Consider the following 25,451-nt stretch of genomic DNA (forward strand, 5'->3'; position numbering starts at 1 on the left):
GGCGATGAGAGTCTAGACGATCGACGACAGTCTCTGGTGCACAATCACTGGCTACAGACCTTCAGTTTTAACTGTACAGTTTTAAAAACTTGGTTAAAAAAACGTACAGTTAAAATTGACGGACCCTACACACGGACGATTTAAATGAACAATTTCACTGTACCTACAATTAAAACTGCAGGTTTGTAGCTCGCTTATGGAGCATAATTGTTTGCTTTTCATTTCGTATTTGGATCATTTAGGTGACAAAATGAACATGCTTGGTATGCATTGTATGCTGTACAAATCTATATAAGCACCTACCTTCTATAATTATAGGAGACTTATAGGAGTATTTTAAATACATGAAAGTGCATAATATACTTATAGATTCCCAAACATCATTTAGAAGTTGTTTGCAGATAATAAATCGTAAGGGCTTCTAAAATATATGGGAATGACATTTGCTTTCGACAGGTCACGTGATCAAGTAATTGATCGTATCTATAATTCCCATACTTTTTTTTAGTTTTCGAAGCGTTAGCGTTTGTAGAAAGAGAATCGACGTGCCACACGGCTACAGGCCCTGTATTGGAGACGGAATTTTCCATTTTATACAATTTTTAACGTTTTTTTTTATTCTTTACAAGTTAGCTCTTGACTACAATCTCACCTGGTGGTAAGTGATGATGCAGTCTAAGATAGAAGCGGGCTAACTTGTTAGGAGGAGGATGAAAATCCACACACCTTTCGGTTTCTATACGACATCGTACCGGAACGCTAAATCGCTTGGCGGTACGTCTTTGTCGGTAGGGTGGTAATTAGCCACGGCCGAAGCCTCCCACCAGCCAGACCTGGACCAATTAAGAAAATCTCAATCGGCCCAGCCGGGGATCGAACCCAGGACCTCCGTTTTGTAAATCCACCGCGCAAACCACTGCGCTACAGAAGCCGTCAAAACGTTTAGTGCATAGTCTTAAAAATACAATGTGCATTGTGAACGCTCCTGTGAACTTGGCAGTTCTAGAGCTATATCTAAGTTAACCATTTAATTCCGACACGCTGCCTGCCATTTCTCCTTATTTTATTGTTCTATGTACGCTGTCAATATTGGACCACCGTGCTTCAATGGCATTTGCATGGCAGTTTGCATAACTGAACTGTTGATTGGTGATTCAATATTCAGTTACTCGGGCCACGACTTTTAGTGGTGTCTTAAGACGATGCACGCGTTTCTATAGAGTAGGTACTACCCAGTAAACGTTGTTTTGCCTTATCGCTATTTAAAAAATAAGATTGTATTGGATTGTATGTATTTTACAATACCACATTTTTTATTACAAAAAAAATGTCTCAAATAATGGGATGGACCACCTCTTAACACTTTTTAACCGACTTCAAAAAGGAGGAGGTTCTCAATTCGGTCGGTTACTACATCACCGGCTTAGCACCGCCGTCATACTGATTAGTAGGTAGAACATATTATGATGTTATTTTTCGCTTTTTAGTTTAGTGGGTACGTTTTTAGGTTTTGAAGTCGGTTGTATTTTTTTATTAAAATTTTTGTAGACCTACCATGCACACAACATTTTATTTGTTATAATTTACATAGTCAATCATTGCATTTTTTTATTTTTACGACCTGTGTGAATTTCAATTTGAATATTGTCCAAACAATCTACCATTCCAGTGAATTTCAAGGATGCCTTTTAAAATCTTAAAAAGCTAAATTTAAACCGAATACTCAATATGATATGTTGAGATGGATGTGTGGTGTCACAAGAATAGATAAAATAAGGAATGGGTATATAAGAGGAAGTCTGAAGGTGGCGCCAGTGACAGAAAAATTGAGGAGTAGAAGGTTAGCTTGGTATGGACATGTAATGCGTAGGGAGGAAAGTCATATTACTAGAAAAATGTTGAATGTGCAAGTGGAAGGTCATAAGAGGAGAGGAAGGCCAAAGAAGAGATGGTTGGATTGTGTGAAAGAGGACATGTGTGTAAAAGGAGTGGATGATGAGTTGACGAGTAATAGAGACGAATGGAAAAGATTGACATATTTTTCCGACCCCACTTAAGTGGGATAAGGGTAAGGAGATGATGATGATGACTTAATATCTTAAATCAATAAATTTATATAAGTATTATTTTTTACAGATCTACACAAGCTGAAATGAAGGAGAAAAACTTTGGTAAGTTGTTTATTAATGCTATTTATTAAATTAAATGAAGCAGGCACTATTTTTCAAAAATGTCCTAAAAATGTCTGATAACTAACTAAACTAAATAATAATAATCCTTCAACAACTAATTCAGAGATGAAAAGAAAAATTATAATATTATTGCTTTGGAAAAATAAATTAATACTTGCAATGAAACAAAATTTTGTCAAGCTTATGAAAATATATAAGATATTTAAAAGTTTATATAGTGAGCAGATAGGCCAATGTTGTACGATAAATATGTCATGTGGCCACTTTACTTATGTTACCACTTAGGGCCGGCATCACCACCTTCTGATGTATGTCGGATAGCTTATTCACAAGTTTTGTCTTTTTTGTTTGACGTTAAGTAAGAAAGTGTAAAAACTTAGACGGTTAGACTAACCGACACTTATCACTTATCATAAGGTGGTGAAACCTGCCTTAGCCACGTTTAATATAGTTTAAGCAAAAAATAACATACCAGTATTATTGAAATCGGTATGCAATAAATTGGCTTAATTAATAGATTAGTCTGTCTCTTCTCTTCGGATCAAAACCAAATTCACGTGAGTATCATACAAGTTTATGTGCACTGGTACAACTTATTCTCAAAAAGTGTCGTCGTAGCACAATCTCTTATTACTCGGTTATTTAGAAAACCTTATCCAGTTACTAAAAAGTTACCAAAGTCAAACCAAAACCAAATATCCGCTCTACAAAGCAAATATCTTATGAAAACACCATTATTTTTAACTAGTCATAACAAATGTATCTCTTTGATGGTCTAACACTTTTTAGTGAGCCTTAATAGAGGTGGCATAAATGTGATATTGGCTTGGCAAACAGTTGTTGGGCGTTGTAAATCGCTAGGCTTATCTAATGAGGCAGTTTTGTTTTACAAATTGTCGATAAATTATTTGGAAGTTTTTTAGTTCAGTCTCGGACTGCTTTAGATTTTGTTCCGGTTTTTTTCCACAGACAGTACGCGGTGACAGCTTAATTGTATCAAAATTAAAAAGTAAAACAATTTTTTTTATTACAACAGTCATGACTTTGATGCGTGGTGAAACACAAACTGACGATGGTCAGAGACTCCAGAGTGAGGAACCTCCTCACAATTCACGGCATCTCAAGTGAAAGCTTGTTAAAAAAACGTACATCCAAACCTACAAAAGAATTTTTGTTTTATCATATTATACGTACCTATTCTGGACATCTACGCCACAACGATCCGTATACTGTAACGCAAATACGCCTACATAATCCATATTAATATCATAATAACCATTGCAAGCATTACAAGTTATTTAATTTTAAAATGATTTAAATAAATAATTTTTCCTCGGCGCCGGCGCCGCCTGGGCGATCGATACGAATCGATTATAGAGATAATCATAACAAGACATGTTATTATCCTCACATCGGTGTTAGGTACTCCATTATGTATAGCTTTATTTACTGGTTGTGATGAAAAATGTTATTATGTTGCAATATTATGTATAATCATCTTAGGTATACCTTCAGAAATTGCCTCTTTAGTCCAATGGTTAGTGCTACGGATCGCAATGACAAAAGTTCGAGTGGGTCAGAGTAACGAAATATTGCTTTTTTCTTCAAAGAAATCAGTAAAACTTCTCAGCTTGGAATTGGGAATTTAGATGTGGTTTTCCACTGTACCTCGTAGATCCTGTATCTCGTTAGGTCCTGGACGTTATCATTAAAGCTTTTGACGGATTGCTTTTTGAGAGGTCTATAAAGTGTTTTTCAGATAGCATGGGTGAGATGACAGTCACCTGTATGACGTTCTTAATACGTACTATTATCGTAATTCGTGAAAAATTTCAAGAGTGAAATGAACGAACGAAACGAACTGTAGTAGTAATAGTATCGTAATTAGGTCTAGGTTTTCATTAGTACAGAAAATATTGATTGTTTTATATAATTTATGTAGGAGTATTATGTTCAATTAAACATACAAAAGTTTATTTAAATAAAATGTTTTTGAGTATATAAAAATCTACATTCATACATATATCGTATCTCTTCACGATGTGCAGTAACCACAAATCACCGTAAAAATGGGCGGACATATGTCGCTATTTTTAAAATACGCTTAAAACGTAATCAAACGCCTACAAACAAAGGAATCCAAATGTACGGCTACCATAAGACGAACTTGTGTATACGAAAATTCCCCCATCATGTCATTAACGCCCGTCACCACCATGGGGACAGAAATACACCAAAACACTCATAGAATGGTGATCCTTTGACACAATTCTCCGAGACAAAAACAAAATTACTTTTACACACACAAAACTACATGCCACTTGATTCTGAACTCTATTTCAATAGTTCCACGTGTCAGATATAATATTTCAGTAGGTACAGATTTTGACACGCACAATAGTTGAATTTCAGTAATGCGCTTTCAGACAGAGCTCAGAATTCTCGTAAACTTAACGAATCCCTCAGGAATGCTTTTGGAGTTTAATAGAGTGACAATCTATTGATGAGATAGCCTGAGGAGAGTTAATTATAGTTAAAAATACACTTATTATTTAAAAAAAAGTCTTTTTCAAAAAGCTTTACAGCCATATTTGATGCCAGATTTTTTCAGCGTGGGTATCCATAAAAAATAATTGTGGTCGTTTAAAATCTAAATATTGCATCGAGATGATAATACGGTAGAACACTATTTCAATCATATTTTAAAAATATTATTGTAATAGTTAGTTTATATTTTTATACGAGTAAATTTCTATAAGAAACAATGCGATGTAGATAAATAGTAATTTAGCTCTACACATATAGGTACAAAGAACATAGCGAGCATGAAAACTATTATAGTATGCAAAGTCAATATTTTAAGAAAAATGCTCCTTATCTCAGACATAATGGCTATAGGTTTCGGGAATGGCTAGTCCCTGTATTATCCCAGTCCAGTAATAGATTGATGCACATTTTGTGCAACAATCTATTACTGGACTATGTTTCATTTTGTGACTGTTTCATTTAAATAAATAAAACAGTCACAAAAAATCTACAAAAAAATTATACACAGACGTACATATCTGAGGCATTTCTTCTGTAGATGAAATTCCCCATGTTCTTTCTGTAATTCAGTAATTTTGTACCTCTGGCAAGGTGCTTACACAATTTCATTTATCATCATAAATAATTTCATGATCCGTTTAGTAGTTAAAATAACAAGAAAATTCAAATTTAAACCGGATTGTCCGGGTAAGGTGACCGAACTATGGTCACCGTATTAATAAAATGTGCACATGTCCCATAATTTTCAGTACGAGAAACCTCAGAACTACGCCTCTCTCCCACTTAACCACCGAAGAATTTTAATTCTTAAACTCGTAAGAACATTTGGAACACCGTTCGTGATATTTTGCGTTATTTCTCTATAAGTTTCAAATGATTATGTAATACTGGGATTAGATCGAACGGTGAGACGCGACAAGATAAAAGAGGGTCTGGTCAAAGAAGCATTCCCTGGCTTAACATTTAACGGTGGCGGTTACATAAATACCTATAAAATGCGTTAACATGTGACCTACGAGTAAGTTAAATGTGGAGCGGCCTACTTCTGATAACTATTATTCTTATTTTCAATGGATTTTGCGTGATGCCGACAGACAGACACAAATTCAGATGTTTATTTGAATTTTGTCTGTCTGTTGGCAAATTATAGTTATTGTGCGACTCGTGGATACTGGATTTTCAAAACAAACTGGTGTTTATGACAATTCCGGCACACTTCAGAAATTTTAAGGATTTGCTAAGGGATCCAAAAGTTTTTTTCGTTTGTTAACTGATAAGACTGACTTTATATAAAAGCCTCATGAAATGACTAATGATACGGTTTGTAATAAGGATCATAAAACCACGAGAGCATTACGTAATGGAGACACGAGAGTTTTAATGCAAAGTTAAGCAAGCGCTTCATACTTAACTTTATCCAATTTCATGAAATAGATAAATTTAAACAATAAACAAAAGGAAACTATAGACTAAAAGATAGTGTAGTAATTATACACACTGTTTATTTGAAATCATAAATCATAAATCAAAGCTATCAAATAACGTAATTTGCTACCGTTTTAATTTTATTTCCAAAAAATCGTGATAAAACCTTAACGTTACATAATTAGGGGACAACAAATAAAACACGAGACACGCCGTTGGGAAATATAGTAGTCATTAATACAAATGAGTCAAATAAAACTTTTAACATGATGCTATCGCGAGATTTACAACCTGTAATAGTAATAACTTAGATGAAACTCATAAACAACAACTAATTATGCAAGAATTTTGGATATCATCAGCTGTTCGTTAATTCCGAACTAGATGATCTTTTCGTAAGAATTAGTTTATTTTCCGTTCGATCTTTAGGTATTATTCGACTATATGCTATATAGATTATTTTATTATAACTCAACAAAGCTTAAGTATCATAATTAATATTTAATATTTAGAGAGAGGGAGAAGTGCGTGAACTTCGCGACAGATGACAGACAGATTGTTCACCTAATGTTAAGTTAACCCTTGCCTGCAATCTCACTTGATATTACAGTAAAATTCATCTTAGACTGCATCGTCAACCAAGCTTACATAAAAGAGGTACACGTTTATTGTACCCATAACTCAGACGATTTCCACGCAGCATCATACCAGAACGCTAAATAGCTTGGCAGTACTTTTCCGGAGCCAAACCACGGCCGATGCCAGCCACCAGACTAGATCTAAGTCAATTAAGAAAATATAACTGCGGACAGTAGACTGTCTATAAATACAATAAAATTACTACTCAAGCCAACAACTCAACAGTCCAGGAAATACGATATTTATGGGCAGTAAATGAGCGTGTCGGTAGGTGGCACCTGACAGCAATGCGACAGCCGCGGTGTAATCTGATCTCAGGTGAAATCAATTCGTTTAAGATAGCTGCTTCTGTCTGTGAGATGATTAATGAAGTGAAATCTTCTGTACATGAAACCTGCACTTCTTTGCATTTCAAAATAACGTCTAAACCTCAGAACATAGATGACAGAACTTAGACTGGCTAAAAACCGACTTCTATAAGAGCTCGATGTATCGAAAGAAGTCCATAGGAAAAGAAGATACTAAATCTAACTTAGCAATTTCTACACTTAATAATAATTATTTCTTTTTCAATGCTCTTAGTAAATCTTGCATTAAAAAGGTAATATACAATATTCGCAAACAATGTTAGATTGGTACCAGGTCCTTATGTTGAAGAAATAACCTTGTTTATTGTTCAGTTACAAATTATTAACTATTTGATCGTACACCAGTCCAAAGATAAGCCCCAAAGATGTATTTAAACATTTAAATTCAAACCAAAAAGCCTTTAATAACAGTTGGAATGTTTAACAAACAACAAGATCTTAGCACATCCATAAATTCCACTTAATAATCGATAACGATTGAGATATCAGGATTTCGGGTGAGAAGCCCACTCGAAGGAAGTTCGACTTTATCTCCCGGATCGTTATTGACTACATTTACTTATGCAAATTGATCGTTCCCGTCTTATTTATCATCGCTTGGTGCTTTAGTATCTTTGTCTTCTCAATCTAATTCAGTCTCTTGCCCTTTGATATTGGTTACATTTTTGCATTGTTTACATCCATTTGAATGTGGTCTTGGATCTCAAGGCGGTCTCACACGTCGTGATCGGGAAGGTACGTGGTAATCATAAATCGGGGCCCAATAGTTAACTCGCGTAGCCGTAAGGCGTGTGAATGAACCCTCAAAGTGGTTGGTCAAACATTTTGGTTTTGTTCTCTCCATTTTTCCGCGTAATCTTTACTTTCTTTTGAAGTTGAAATTTTGAATATTTAATTTGAATGATTTATTTCGGACAGTTTTTTGAATTTTCTTTTTTTGAGCATGAATCAAATTTTGTGAACGATTGGGTAATTTTATTGCTGTTTCGTATGAAATTATGTATATCACTCTAAATACAGGATGAACTGAGGCGATAATTTTAAAAACTGATATTTCAGAGGAATTTTGCAATAATGTCGCTTTAGTAACATAAATCTCAATTAGTTTTAATTCTCAAGATAAATTTAACATGAACACTTGTATTGTATTTGTATGATCTTCATGTTAAGAATGCAATCAATCTCTGTAAAAATCCTTACAGTCGGAAAAGCGAGTAACCTGGAAATAAGTATCAAACAGTCATAATAACTTCCCCATTTATCAAAGGGTAAGATTCAACGCCGAGACGTCATATACGTAACCACTTCTAATACAGTTTTTACGACTATTTTAAAGACTACGGTCCCTTAGGGAATATTGTTCATGTTTAAAAGATTTGGCATATATTTATTCAAAATAAATAAATTTAATGAAATAGAAGTACTTTGATTTTCTTTTGTCAGAAATATATCGAAGTTTCATACTTGTACCGTAAGTAAAAGTTCTGACTGTAGGTAACCTAAAGATACAGTAACACAGAAGCGAACAGATATTTGCATACACTAATAGACATTCCCGATAACATAGCCGTTAAGCCGGTGTGGGCTTACAATAATTATGAATGAACCTAAAATGGTAGAGCTAATATGATTGCTAAACCCATAAAGGTGAACAAGTAACGGGTTAGTATAATTTCCTGCCTAATGTATTATGACATGCGTTTATCATTCGTGTTTTACGATAAGGGTCGGAGCACACAATGCAGTTGTTGCTACTGCGGAATCTTTATAATTGCACTGTTATTATTTATTATTGCAAGCTTTAATTCCATTTGCCTTGTAATTAGTATGTAATCTTGAAAGCTAAATTAGAACTACTTTCTCAAGTTCGATTGGAGTAGCAATGACAATGTAATGACTGTCTTTTTTGTTCCTGGACCATTTCATGCAATGCAATATAGAACCAAGTTTCACATCGTTTGTAATAAGAAAAGCTAAGACGTGGGTTGCCGGGGTCAGTTTTTGTTGACGCATGATTAGTGTACTGTATACAAGACAAAAATACTAGGCTTATTATGGACAAAGAAGCACCAACCTAGATTTAGGGTACTCGAACCTAGATTATCCCTTAGAAAAAAAACATAGTTTTAATGTACTTTTGATAAGAAGCTTGCATAACGAATATCCGTAATCTAATACGATTGCATTACGTAAAAGCTTATCCAATTAACAACAATTAATCAGCCATAAAAATATAGTTTATAATTACACCGAAATGTGTCAGTTCAATGACTTGGCCAGTGTTGTGTGCGGGGTTTGCCGAGGAGGGTTTATCGGACTCGTAAAATTGTCGTAAAATCCGACACTATGAGATATGTTTGCAGCGACGCCATTTTATTTGAAAGTGATAGATAGGGCCCCTGAAATTATTGCAGACTGTCGTAAAGCTGCACTAGGGCAGCAAAACGTACTTTTTATAAACGATTTTAGGACTTATTTATTGATGTTGTATCATTGTCCGAGAGGTATCTCCTGTTCTTTTTGTGGCGAGGTGGATTTAGAACTTATTTTTTACATGAGGTTTTTATCATAGATGCCCACGGGAAGAGAAGGTTTTAATTATCAAATTCTTGCTACAAGGTCAGAAAAACTTCGCTACTTCAAGTTGAGGAGTAGATGCACCTCGGGTTGTGTCGGGTTTTTTATCTCACCTGCCTGCGCTAATGGCCTTGAGTGCCGCCAAAACGGCATTAAAAAGTCTAGGTTTTATAGGCTTTTCTCTTTTGAAACATTACCGCGCGTTGTTAGTTGGTGATGTGATGTTCAACAAAAATCCTGGGTTCGACTCCCAGGTCAGATCAGTTTAGGATTTTAAATTTCCTAAATTAAAGATAAGGTGAAATTCTCTTTGATGTAGGTCTCTCACTTCCTCCGAGACACGAGATACTATGTCAATGGAAATTAATTCTTATGTAACTTTTTTTTCCTTCCAAACTATTTAAATACATGTAATCTTATTTATTACTTGACATAAAACAATAAAACAAAACAAATTGCACAGATAATAATAAACACAACGGATTGTCAATATTCTATTGCTACGAAATGACTTTGAATGAGGTATTTTATATGTATCCAACGATTTTATGCTTTCTGCTTTATTGGTTTTATTTTACGATCTTCACATAAACGAGTAGTTAATAACTTAATAGAGCTTTACATTTTACGATTATTAGTTGTTTTTTTTTATATTTTCTGTCGATTAAATCTTAATATACTAGCTAAAATATTAATAAATGTGTATTTAATGAGATAGGAGTTAATATTATAGTCCAGGAATAAAGTGCCGACAGCTCTGAGGCTGTAATTTTAATTTATTTTATAAACAAGTCTTATAAAAATACTTATAAAATGAAAAGCTGTAAAAGAGGCAGATTTTTGCAGAATAGCATACAGGTGCCTATAGCTACAACTGAAAAGTTGGAGGTGCATGCTCCGGATCAGATTCGAACCCACACCCTCCGGAATCGGAGGCAGAGGTCATATCCACTGGGCTATCACGGCTCTACTACGGGTATAATCGTAAATTTATATAAATGTGGAAAATATCGAATAAGTTTTATACTTTTCCGGGATTACTGGTTTTTGATTTTACTACCGTGTCCATTTAAACGACTATTCAATAGTTTAAAAGCAGTTTAAATTTTATTGTTATTAGCTTTTTTGTAATTGTACCAGATTTGAATGTTGATAATCTTTTAAGAAGTTAAGCCGGTTGTGTCATAATGTTAGTTTGGTGTTAAGTCGATTGGTATTCACTTCGATGATAATAGTTTGTAGTCGCTTATTATATTGTAGCTTATTCATGAGCTTTTTTAAAGGTTTGTAATTTTTGACTAATTTATGGAACAAAGAGGTTGCACTCTTCAAGGTAAGTAAGTAAACATGCCTGTAGAAAATCACGTTTCCCACATTTTGTAAGGAAATGTGATACAATGCTGCGTGCGCAGAAACCGAAAGGGGTTTGGTTTTTTACTTCTCCAAATAAGTTAGCACGCTTCCATCTTAGATTACATCATCACTGATTACACCATCAGGTGAGATTGTAGTCAAGGGCTAAGAATAAAAAAAAAACTTGTACCTTATCTAAGTTAGCCCGCTTCCATCGGGTGAAAGCGCGATCAAGGGCTATCTTGTCATTGAATTAAAAAAAAACAATAATAACAGGACTAACGCTATGATTTTTGAGACTCTATTATAGACAAACACTGTCCTCTTAAAGGCAAAGAGCAGCTAATGCTCTTCTTTGTTTTTCCTATCATATTATTGTCCGTAAAAAACAAATTTTCTGCATAATAAAGTTCACTTTTATACAGTTTTTTAAGGACTTAAAGTACTTATTTTCTGTTTTCCCACATTAACGTCAAAGCGTTATTTAAGTGCCATAAAATACTAACATACGTTAACAGAGGCTGCCGGATTAAAGTGAAGTCAAGCATGTTCACATTAATGCTCTGAGATGTTCCGTATATTTACTTAAATCACAGAAACATAATACATAATACATGTTTAATTTTTATTTTATTAAACCAGGGACTGGGATTATTTTATTGACAGGGAGATTTTCTTTCTACAGAGAGACATAAATTCATTGAGACGTGATAGCCCAGTAGATTTGACCTCTACCTTCGATTCGATTATAATCCGGTGTAAGGCATGCTCCTCATGTATTTTAGGAAACTAAATATTACTTGTTTCAATCGGTGAAGAAAAAACATCGTGAGGAAACCTGAGAATTTTCTTAATTCTTACGTGTGTGAAGTCTGCCGATCGGCATTGGGCCAGCGTGGTAGAGGCCGTAAGGTCCTCTCATTCTGTAAGTAGACTCGCGCTCAATAGTGAGCCGAATATGGGTGGATAATGATGAGGAGCAAAAAAAGATCCACGAAGTGTTAGAAGAAGAATGGCGATGGATTATAAAGCTCGCTACTGATGTGAAATGCCTTGCCAGCTTCCGTTGACCCCGCCACGGTCATCATGGGTCTCTTCAACTAATTTTCTATAGACTAATAGGCTGCATCATCACTTACGATCAGGCATCTATAATAACACAAACAACAAAAAAAGCATGTGCTGCTATGAATATGGTTTATTTACGGTCACGCGGCTAATGCCTCAGTTTGACGGTTGCTGTATAAGAGTTCCGATTTTTTCCATTTGATGTACGGAACCCTAAAATAAATTAAAAAGCAATAAAGTGTTTTATTACTTATAAAAAAGGTGTAAGTACCGTCATGCATTTTGAATATTTTCAACGTTATTTGCGCGAGGAACCCTAAAAATGGACATTTCCCGAGTGCCATAAATCAGTCGGACGAGTCGTAAAGATGTCCGCTCTCCCGATCTGTTGTTTTTGTTTAACGCGGAAAAAACTCCCCACGGAAATTAATTGGTTTTTGTCAAATGGTAATTAATGGTTGTACTTGATTTTTCGGTAAATATATGATACTAGCGGAAGCACACGGCTTTGCCCGTACATTTTATGTTTGGCGGTAGTTAAAACATAAAATCTACTATATTTGCTAAAATATAGTACCTGTCTACATAATTACGAGAATGGTCGGTGTCGAAAAGCACGTACAGGAGTTATTCATTGCTTTTAAATAACTACACAGACAATAAATAGCTTTTTCACTACTCTTGCTCAAAAACACTGTCATATTATCACTCCGCAGCGGGGTTAAACAACTATTTCAGCCTCTAGGGGCTAAAGTAATTTTGTTTTTATTTAATTCTTGTCTGTTACGAGTAGGTACTAGCCAAGCACTAGCCTACTATAAAACGGAGGAGGTTTTATTGGGAAATAGAATCATTATAGGCCCTGATTGTTTTGAAAATTAAATAAAAAACTTTAAATTGGAATGAAATGCAGCGTTCTTGTCTGTGGAATGCGTTCATTTTTTTATTTAATTTTTATTGGGTTGCGAATAGAACGAGATTTGAAGACATGGGACATCCTGTACGGTTGTACCTTTGCCTTTTTCTCATGTGAAAGAAAAATAAAATTAAAAAGAGAGAATTTAAAAAACAATTGGCGTGAATAATACGCACTTGATTTTTTTAAGAAATTCATTGTAAATTTGTGACCGTAACTTACATATTTTTCAACATTAATTGTTATTGTTGCCTTCATCTAGTGAGAATGTTGATCTTATTTGGAGATGGATGAAATTTTCAATCTGTTACCATCAAAGTCGAGACGCATTTACTTAAATATCTACCTAGGTAAAGTGGAGAAAACAACAACGAATGGATTCACTTACGAAAGGAGTTTTTTAAACTATTATCTCCCACGTTTACCTCACATACTCATTATTCATCTTCACAGTAGTCGGAAATTATGTTATCGGCTAAAAGCATCTCCCTTAATATCCAAAATTGTAGACTTGGTACATTTAATTTTCAATTAAAAAATATCATTGAATATTGTACTAAACTATTTAATTTTCTCGCAATCGAAATCAAAGCAGAGTGTAACACGTGGGGCTAAGCCCATTATAAACTCGGTTTCTATTTAGGCGGTCCTCGCCTTACGTCTCGGGCCCTAAAAATACCTCGTATATAATGCGTCTTTTTAGCCCCTTGTATAACAATCTACTATTTTCGTATATTTGGTAGGTATGCGAAAAGTATTTATATTAGTAAGTAGGTATTTTTTACCATCCTACCCATACCCTCTGCTTTAAACTCATTATCAGCCTATTTTATTAGCCAACAAGGCCAGGCCTTCCTCCTTATAGGAGAGAGGATATGGAGCGTAGGCCCACCACGCTGCTACAAAGCCTGATTTGATTTTTTTTTATTCTCTACAAGTTAGCCCTTGACTACAATCCCATGATGGTAAGTGATGATGCAATCTAAGATGGAAGCGGGCTAACTTGTTAAGAGTAGGATGAAATCCACACTTCTTTCAGTTTCTATACGATATCGCACCGGAACGCTAAATCGCTTGGCCAGACCAGACCTGGACCAATTAAGAAAACCTCAATCGGCCCAGCCGTGGATCGAACCCAGGACCTCCGTCTTGTAAATCCAGCGCGCATACCACTGCGCCACGGGAGCCGTCAATTTGATGGTTTGATGGATTTATTAATTGCGATTTAAGTATTTTGTGCATTAAATAAAATTATACTAAGATTTTTCTATAAGCTTGCGTTTCGAAAAATCAAGGAAATGGCGTTAGATCCATAAAGCCGAGTCAGCATAACTCATGATAAAAAGCGCGTAAAAAGAAATAAAAAGCATTTACGAGTGTCCGACGATAGCCCGCGGACACGACGGTGGATTGAGCGATAAACTGATCACTTTACTGTTAACACGACTGTACGGTGCTTGTGAGTGAGTTTTTTATCGAAGAGCTGTTTCCTCTACTACTACGCTCAATTCTTCTTCTTCTTCTTCGTCGTTACACTCTTGACAGAGCGGTCGTGGTCATCATTTGGGCGCGGTGGCAAACCTCACTATCCGTCGCCATTCCTCCCGTAGTGTGGCTCTCCTAGAACATTCGTGGAGCGATCCATGGAGAGCGGTTTTTACTTGATCAGTCCAGCGCATTGGTGACCTGTCACGTGCTCTTGTACCCTCCACCTTTCCTTGCACCACAAGTCTCTCTATGGACGTGTCATCTTTTCTTGTAATATGACAAAGAAAGTCAGTAACGTCTATCTTTTGTTTCTCGCTTTCTCTCAGAGTCCACGTCTCAGCACCATAAATATGGGAAACACCAATGCCCGGACTAATCGCATTTTCTCTTCTTATTTCTTTACTTCTACTACTTAAAGGCGCCAGCCTCATCACCGAGAAGTCATGATTCGATCTCTCTCGCTGGGCTATTGTCGTATCCACTCCATAACAGCCTTCTCTGACTGTTAAAATGTTTAGGGGAATGGGGATATTTAGGAAAAAAAGATATGAAAATATTATTTTATCATCATCATCATTATATCAGCCGATCGACGTTCACTGCAGGACACAGGCCTTTTGTAGGGACATCCTAACATCACGATCTTGAGCTGCCTGCATCTAGCGAATCCCTGCGACTCGCTTGATGTCGTCAGTCCACCTGGTGCGGGGGTCGACCAATACTGCGCTTTGTAGTGCGGGGTCGTCATTCCAGCACTTTGGGACCCCAAGGTCCATCGGCTCTTCGAACTATTCTTACCTTACCTATAGGTACCCTTTAGTTTTGCAACTCGTTGAGCTATGCCGGTGACTTTGGTTATTCTGCGGATCTCCTCATTTTTGATTCGATCACGCAGAGATACTCCTAACATAGCTCGTTCCATCGCCCGCTGTGTGACTCTGAGCCTTCTTATGAGGCCCATAGTTAGCGACCAAGTCTCGGAACCATAGGTCATCACTTTTAACACGCAGTTTGAAGACTTTTGTCTTCAGGCACTGAGGAATTTCGGACGAAAAGATGTCGCGAAGTTTCCCGAATGATAATAAAATAAAATGCAGTATATGAAAAAAATATACTATATTTTATTCCTATATTCTCACGGAAACGGGAATGACGAGGCGTAGGCTAATAGTCTGATAATAAAATCAGCAAAGAATTCAGTTCCGTTTTGAGTAAATCCGATAAGAGAGCGATGTGGCGAAATGAATCGTAATATAACAAGACTTCTGTGAATGAGACACGCGCGGCATTGGAAATTGTGCGCGTGCGACTGTTTATGTACGTAGCTCCCCACTGTGGGGCCATGGCAGTACACTGTATCTTCAGATACTGTATCTGCAGACAAGTCATTCGAAACTCAAAAACATTCTGAGAAATGCATTAAGAGTGTTTTTAAAAGATAGTAGAGGACTATAAACATAGAAATGCGATTTCTCAGCAATATCACCAGTTAATCAGCAGTATAAGCAGTTGACTCATATCAAATTTACTATAATCCATATTAATTTCGTATAGTAGGTACATGGAATGAGGGTCCGAAATAAATCGATATCAATTAATAAAGGTTAAGGATTTCTTATTTTCTAAAAGTCAAAAACGCTGTCGACCTTTTTGTGACGTCACTAGACGTCAAACTAATTGTAAACCAAAATTATTCGTCAAACGCTCCGTTTGTAAGGGATTTACTATAGTGACGTCATGAAATAGTTAGAATACAAACCGTCATGGCGATGACAGGAGTTTTAGCTCGTATTGTCACAAACATATTTAAAAACTAAAATTTTCATGTAATCACATCTCGAAAAAATATGATTTTTTTTTCAATCCAGTAGTAACGATAGTAAATTATTTAAGAACATTAAAAAAAGTGTCAACTAGCCTAAGAACTAGCCTAGTGTTTTTAAGATACAGTGTTTTGTCATGACACGGCTGCCATACATATCATAATCATCATCATCAGTCCGAAACTACTGAACCGATTTGAAAAATTCTTTCACTGTTGGGAAGCTACACTATCCCTGAGTAGTATAGGCTATATTTAATCCCCGTATTCCTACAGGAACAGGAACTACAGCGGGTGAAACCACATGGCATCTGCTAGCCTACAGTAAACAGAAGTTACAAGATATCATATAAGGAAGTTGCACTTAGTAATTCGATTGACCCCATGTTTAGTTCGGCCGAAGCTTTGATACGAGTATGTTCAGCCATTTGAATGCCCACTCGGCTAGGGCTATTGTATCGGGGAGTTTACTGCCGGTTAGATAGCGTTTAATGATGACATCAATTCGGTTAAATACTGACTTGAACCTAAAACCTAAAACAGAGATGCGTTGGTGGGACATTTGTATTAAATAAGTTTAATTCAATAGATATTGAATGGGGCATACAAAGGATACCTAGTGGCGGGCATAGGGTTAGGTTTGAGTTGAGTAAATACATTAATCTACTCTGTATCAAATATGTATTTAAAGTCGTACGATAGTACCTCAATGACATTGTAGATGAGAAACAAACTTTAATGTAAAACTCATAGTTTAGGAGAAAAACGCAATCCAAAAACTCGATTTTTTCTAGATTTCCTGTGCAGTAGCTGACCCGGCAAACGTTGTTTTGCCTTACAAATATTAATATAATATTATATTATTTATAGATTTTTAGGGTGGACCATGGAAGCGCGTTCCATTATAGGCTACATCATTGCTTACTGTCAAATACGATTGCAGCCTCTTGAGACCCATTATAACTTTTCTCATCTAGCAGCATAAAAAATAGATGTTGACCAATTCTCAGACCTACAAATGCACACAGAATTGCACACAGAATCATAAAAAAAAGTTCCAACCGTTTCCCGAGGAGTATAGTAACAAACACCGAAACATGAGAATTTTGTATACTATACTAAATTTAAGTAGGCACACGATTAGTAACATGGGCTTCCTTACTAGTATAAAAATAACCACCTCGAGTCAAATCACTTTGTCATAATGCGGTGAAACTATAAACAAAGCATTAGAAAATCCAAAACGTTTCATCTCAACAACTAGGAGGAGATCATCTATTTATGAATCGGAATAAGATATCAAGTTTACGGTGCAGCTAGATCTTTCGCTCTTGAATAAATTTAATTTATGCATCCTTTTAGCCGCAGTAGTAAACCGGCGGGGGCAGTAAATTCAGCATTTTTAAATTGTTTCAGAAACGTTACTTAGGTTTACGAACACCCGCGATAGTTGCGGTTTGATCAGTGACATACAGTGTAAGAGACAGCCAGCTTATTTTGGCTAAGATTTTTGTTGTATAAAAATTTGCAGTTTTTGGTTACTATTCAATTGTATACCTCTTATTCTGAGAGGAGACTCGAGCTCAGCAGTGAGCTGAATATGGGTTGATAATGATGATGATGATGATGATGATGATGATGATGATGATGGTAATGATGATGAGGATGATGACGATGATTGAATTATAAAACCAAGCTTCTTTTTAAATTCCACAACTCTTTCTTCTTTCTTTTGATTGAATTAGAAGTTTTTTTTACAACTGCCAGAGATTACAGATTCATCTTGGTACCACAGTATCAAGATGAATCTTGATACTGTGGTACCACAGATGAAGAGTAATTACAGGCTATAAGACAGACAGACGAATGAAACATTTATCCTATGCAAATCATTATATTCCCTTTAGGGCTGCTAGTAAAAAGCGTTTTTAGATTCTATTATATTTATGTATTGTACATCCATCACCATAGATAAAAAAGTAAACCTACTGTTTTTTTCATAATAAATAAAAGTTATTCTTAAATCTTATATTTGAAATGACACTTTTACTAATTACTTCTTTTTCATTTAAAATATTACACCGTCTCTCAGACTAAAAGAAGTTACGACAAATACGAATTGTATTCAGTCCAATCTATAAAACATGAAATCGCACTATAAAATATCAAAACACATAAAACCTAATGGCCCCTTGTTTGTGGACAACACTTACGAACTTTAGTGTCACACAAAGTAAATGATGTCACACTATTAAATTTACAACACGAATCATCTCGTTGTTTTATCGCAGGCGTTTGATAAGATCGGTCATATAAAAACAATAAAAACTAGACGTAAACGTGTTAGTGGTGAAAAACATCGACTACTTACAAGTCATTAGGTGTTGTATATTTCTTTCTTTATTCGATGCTTGATAAAGAGTTTGTTATCTTAGCTGAGTGACTATTTTAAAATGAGTTTGTATTAGTAGTGATGGTCCATTGGTTAGTCTGTGTTATTGGATCACAAGGTTCGATACCTGGGTCGAGTTTTAAGATCTGGAGCTTTCTTTCTTCTAAGAAATTTTTGGTGAAAATTTCAGGTCGGATTGGGAAACACCTCCGTGTCTCGGAGAGCCATCAATTCTGGTCGTAATCCTGAACTTCTGATAGTAATAATAATTTAATAATATCCCCGAACTCGCATTGGACCAGTGAGGTATGCCTAAGTTTCATATCTCCTCTTCTATAGACAGGGAAGTCCGGCCCTGTAGTGTAGCGTTAAAATAAAATGATAATTGTAAAGTAGTTATAAATATTTTTAACCAAAGTACTACTTTTGCTAAGGGATGAAAAAGTAGAGAAAGAAATTCTTTACAGACACATTTTGTGAGAAAGTAATATTAGGTTAACATTTAATTTTAGAAAGATAAAACGCATGTTCTTTGAACCATGAATTGTAAAAAGCTTTGCAAATTAACAGGTTAACTTATATGGTAATGAAGGGTTGCGAGTCATGATAATTAGAACCGAGGCTTGAGACAGTTAACTTTTATAGCTCTTTTAACTTTAAGAATAGACTCCAAGATTTTTCTCAGTCACGTTTTAATGTGTCTGGGTATTGTGTACAGTAGGTTTATAGTACGTGAGTCATAAAAGGCGCCGCTACTGCAGTCTGCAGTGGAGTGCCGCGAGGTAGTACCCTCGGCCCACGCTTGCTTCGTATAGACGTGCGCGGGCGGACGCCATCTGTGTGTGGTCCAAGACCATGCTAAATTGAATCATTAAGTTATCTACAATTTGACACGTTGTATAATTGGATAGGTTTATTTTATGCAAGATTGATTTTCACGCTTTGATGTCGGTTTAAACATATAATTTATGTCGATATTAATTTTTAATTTTTAATTTCATTTGTGATTTCTTTGATTCGATCACAATGCGTTTTACAAACAGTATATTTATTTCAATTATGTGCTTAATTTACGAGTATTGTTAGAATCCGAAGAAGAACCAAAGTCACCGACATAGCTCAACGAGTCGCGAAGCTAAAGTGGTAGCATGCGGGTTAGATAGTTCAAGAGCCGATGGACGTTGGGATCCTAAGGTACTGGAATGGCAACTCCGCACTAGAAAGCGCAGTGTCGGTCGACTCCCCACGAGGTGGACTGATGACATCAAGCGAGTCGCAGGGATTCGCTGGATGCAAATCAAATCAAATCAAAAATCATTTATTTCAAGTAGGCTCAGTTTACAAGCACTTTTGACACGTCAGTTGTGTAAAGATTCTACCACCGGTTCGGAAGGCAGGTTCTGCTGAGAAGATTCCGGCAAGAAACTCAACAGTTGCTCTTTTGAAAAAGTCATACAGTATTATAATTTACAATTGATAACAATTACTGTTTACATTTCTTATAGTTTTACTTTCTGTGTGAAGGTGGAAGATGATCCAACGGCCTCCAAGCATCTTTATCATTAAGGAACTCATCAATGTTGTAGTACCCTCGACTAAGTAAATGTTTTTTAACACATTGCTTAAAGCTATGCATTGGCAGGTCCATCACAGGTGCAGGTGGCTCAGTATCGTGATGTTTGGAAGTCCCTACAAAAGGCTTATGCCCTGCAGTGGACGTCTATCGGCTGCAATGTGATGATGATGATGATGACTAAACATTTTAAATAAGTATTAAATAAAGCAATCGTTCCATTGATATTGTAATACGCATTTGCATATTTTTCACTCACATAAAGGACAATGATAATAATAGTATTGTAACATAATCAATGAAAATAAATAAGTTGTTCTATTAAATTTACCGTCACCATAAATATGTTCTAACAAGCGAAAGTTCACAATAAACAGGGATTAGTATTGGAAAATAACAAATAAATAATGTTAAAGTTTTATAAATTGCGGCTTAGCAGGAAAATCCAGACTTGACTAAATTATTCCTCGTAACAAAAGGCATTAAGCTCTGTCATATAATGTACATGAATTACAATCCTTAAACCCTAGGGATCTAGTGTTAAGGCTGTTTCACACTATACCGATAGTTAATACAGGCAATCATTTTCTGACTATAGTAAGTGGACTTTATAAGAAAATCTTTTAATGTGGATGAACCTTTAGATTACAAACAATAATCCCTGTAAACTTTAGCGTTGGAGTGGCACAAAGCTTCTTCTTTACCTGCCGTGGGCGAGGTTTATTAAAGCAACATATTATACGTATTAAAACATAAAACGTAAAGTAAAATTATCTAATTAGAATTTGTGTGATAATGCTATCGACGAAGTAAGAACAAAATTATAAGTTTTAGTATAATATGAAACATAATGATATTGCAAACATTAAGTTGCAATATTTATTTCCTATTATAAATTAATAAATCAGTATATTACAAAAATAAAGGTAACAAGTAAATATTATTAAAATTATATATTAAATAATAAAAAATAATTATCGAAATCGGACTACTCTGTAAAAAGTTATGTGTTTTCCTACCCTTTTACGGAGTTTGATTTTTTTTCAAATCCATATGGACCAACATTAAAGTATACACTTACCATTAAAAAAGATTTATCAAAATCGAACCATTCAATAAAATGTTATGCGTATTCATAAATGAACAAAAAAATATACGCGTTGAATTGACCTAACCTTTTCTCTGTTTATTCGTCGCCTGAAAATACGAAAGAACATTTAGAACTGTTATACTTTAGTAACTTATAAGTAATTCGACGACGGCTTATAACCTATCCAGATAATTAACTGGTTCTCAGGAAGTACAGAATTACACAACACACTTAACCAGGTTTTATGTAAAAGCTTGACCTACTTAAACAAAAAAATGCAAACCATCAGGTTGATAGTCTTTAAATCGGTTGTAAAGAAGGCGCCGCGCCGTTTTCATGAGCACTTTTTAATCAGACTATAAAACAAAAGACGATCCGCCTCTTCAATTATTCCATGTTCGCCTGCCGATTAACCCTTTATTGTTCGACTTAATTACATCGTTTTCTGTCGTTTTGTGAATGTGCCAATGCGACGAGGTCTTTGCTTTATCGCTTTCTCTGCCCCCACGTGTAGCTTTATTGGCTTTGATTATCTGATTTTGTTCAACTTTATTGTTGCATATTGCGACATCGGCATCTGAAATGCAATGTGATCGCTATTGTTGTGGACAAATGACTCTACATATTAAACGTCTTCCAAAAAAGACGAGGTTTCAGTGCATATGTTTTTAGGATTCCGTGCTGTAAAAAAGGAGTCCCTTATACGTCACGGCTTTTGTTTTTATTACTTTTTGTTTATAGAAGATGTTTGTCTATAAATTACATCATAATGTAAATAATATCGACAAAGCTTGCAACTATTTTGTTTAGGTATAGTTAGTGATCTGACTGCAACCTATGTTGTATGGCAACAACAGTTTTGTACATGCTAGTCGAATATTTACAAATTGTACAAAAAAAAACAGACCTTATCTAAGATTTCATAAAGATTTTTGGTTCTTAGTAATAGGAATAATCAAAAACAGCCTATGGTCAGGATTCACCGTCTTCTGATAATAATTGTTAGGTAGTTTAATTACAAGTTATGTCTTTGTCACTTAAAAGAAAGTAATAAAGTGACAAAAATTACATTAAGACTATACAAGACTTATCAGTAGATGGTGAAACAGGACCTAAAACACAAAAAATAGGCCTTTCTTAATAAGTACTGTATACCAACAAATAAATTAGAAATGAAGGTAGAAAAGACATGTTATTTCATAACCTATTTGTTTTAAAATATGTATGGTTTGTTCATAAAATTTTATATAATTTTTTTTAAACCTTATTGTCTTAAACTTTATTGTCCTATCCTAACCTTAACCTTATTGTCTATATCCTATTGTCTTAAACTTATTAATCAAATTAATTTTCATTAATTTAAGAACAAGTTAATTATAATTATTATTAGGTGTGAAATGACTAGTGATTTATACCCTCAATTTTAATTTGTTTGTTGGTAAACAGTACTCACAAGAAAGACTGTAGTATAGATTTCCAGTTTTTCAAACGCTCTTCCAAAATCTCAACAAGTTGGAATAGTTCCGACAGCAGTAATTAGTTGAGCTGCAAGTGCAAGGCGCTACGCTCGAGTTGATCTATTTCGGTGCAGTTTATTTCCGTACGGACTAGCGCACTTGTCTGCTGGTGATTTGGTGCAATTTATTGGGCGCGTTTACTGCATTATTAGCATTTGATGTGCGGATTCGGTTGCATAGCTCGTGGATCATCGCAGCATCGCGTTACTTGTGATGTGCTGTGATATTACAGTTTGTTTCATAAATAGGATTGGAAAGCTTGTTATTTAATATATAGATTTTAATTTTACTATATGATACAACAATTTTTGATGTAGTGAGAAGTTGAGCTCAAGAAAATTATATTTTGTTCTTGTTGATGACGCCAACGTATGGTTCGAAAGTGGACTGTAAATTGGGATTTAAGATGTGGTATGGCAGGACTCGGACAGGAACCAGACGGGAACAATAAGGCACATACCTTTGATATCCACTCGCGTTTCCCGCCGACTTCGAGAAGATGACCGGCCAACCACTGGTTTATGAGACGTCACCATATATATGAATTGCTCGGGGAATACAGCAATTAAGAAACCCCGAGACAAATGGAAAGTACAGTTTAGGCACACATTCACACTTTTATATAATGTTCACACTGAACGGATGGCTTATAGCATCACCACCCCGAGATGCACTTCGCGTTCACACGTGGCATACTCGATAGTACTTAACGGCTTATATCATCACCGCGGTAGGTTTCGTACTGACTGCGCGGGCATAGCGTCCACGCAGTGTTGCTAGCCACAATATGGTGTGGCCAGTATATTTGTGCCTTATTTTAAGGTAAGGTTAGGGACTTCAGGTTTAATGGTTTAGAAACAGGTAAGGTATAATATGAGGATTTGAACGCTGGCGTAACCACTTGTTAAATATTAAAGAACATTTTTATTCGGAAGACAGGCTTTGATCGTTAAAGTAAGGTGTAAAACAGGCGTATGTTTTTAAGGTTTGTATTATTGACTGTCTATTAGCGATTGCTAAGCAACAATTTTTTGGTCAAGAGGTATATTCGCTGACGATCTAATCAAACCAGCTTCTTGAAATAGAAAACCTTATGAGAACATTTTACGTTCAGTTTGAATATAAATAATTACTATTATTAGATAAATATCAAAAACAAATTAATATAATGTAAGTCTTTGTTTATGATTTTAAGTTAACAGCTTTCCATTTATTGCACATAAGAAGCCACTTGGTAGGCACTTATGTCAAAAACTTTTAGGGTAAAGGCTAATTTCTGAAAAGGCTGGACCATGTTTGACAGGACTTTTACTAGCAGATCGCTCATGACTGTGTTTTCTAGTGATTCGGCTACTTTTTCTCTAGTAGCTATTTTTTATGAAAAGCCGATTAGTTAAGCGTACTAGAAGTCGTCGTATCGTGAGTCGTAACGTGCTCGTATCGCGTTTAGTAAATGAACGAAATCTTATTTGTTGGTGTTTATTTTAGCACAGCGCATACTCTGTGCGACTATTGTGCACTAAATAACACCATTCTAAGGCAGATGGCGCAAAGAATGAAAAATAATGAAGATTTATCGTTTATAGTCCCATACTAATGGTGTAGTCAAGGAGTTTATGAAGTGATTAAGGTGGTAATGTGACGGGAAGACACTTTTATTTCCATTTTAGGTTAGTTTATATACTAAGGTAATTGTAGGTTCTTGTTATCATGATATTTCAAGTTTTTATTAGATTTAATGATAAAATCTTTTTTATCAAAGAATTAGAATCATATCTATGTTATCGGTTAAACCCGATTTCAGGACAAACTAGTTTTGCCTTGGCCGAACTAGTTCTTCCTATACATGATAGGATTAACTAGTATAGCCTAGTCTAAACTAATCTGTTCTGAGCCCTATAGGATAAACCACTTTAGGGTAGTTCAAACAAATTTTTTTCTAGTAAAAATAAGCACACTCTAGGTTAGACTGGTATGGCCTATTCTAATCATTATAGTATTTTAGAATAAAATACTATAATGTGTCGTTCGGTACAGAGTCGAACATAATCACGCTAAGACCGACCAACCTGCAATAGAGCATCTCTCCTATATTAATATAACAAAAAAAGTTAAAAAATTAATGCACGTCTCTTGAAACAATGTAATTAATGACTTGATTTAGTTACTTTTATTGACAGATTATTATCCCGAAGTTTAACAATAGATACAAGGTAATTTTATATCAAAATGCAGTGCCAACGGAGAGCTAATGGAGAGCCGTGATAGCCCAGTGGATATGACCTCTGCCTCCGATTCCGGAAGATATGGGTTCGAATCCGGTCCGGCACGCACCTCCAACTTTTCAGTTGTGTGCATTTTAAGAAATTAAATATCACGTGTCTCTAACGGTGAAGGAAAACATCGTAAAGAAACCGGCATACCAGGGAATTCCCTTAATTCTCTACGTGTGTGAAGTCTGCCAATCCGCTTTGGGCCAGCGTG

The 25,451-nt window shown here is 35.4% G+C and overlaps 1 protein-coding gene across 1 annotated transcript in view; it reads left to right on the top strand.

Annotated features, from left to right (window-relative positions):
- LOC112046827 (uncharacterized) overlaps positions 1–25,451 on the top strand; it is a 246,834-nt gene that overhangs the window by 55,906 nt on the left and 165,477 nt on the right. Inside the window, exon 2 of the mRNA XM_052886400.1 lies at positions 2,137–2,171. The gene's annotated coding sequence lies outside the window, so the exon portion shown is untranslated. The remainder of the gene's footprint in view (positions 1–2,136; positions 2,172–25,451) is intronic.

The sequence above is a fragment of the Bicyclus anynana genome, chromosome 17 (genome assembly GCF_947172395.1).
Source record: "Bicyclus anynana chromosome 17, ilBicAnyn1.1, whole genome shotgun sequence".
Taxonomy (NCBI): domain Eukaryota; kingdom Metazoa; phylum Arthropoda; class Insecta; order Lepidoptera; family Nymphalidae; genus Bicyclus; species Bicyclus anynana.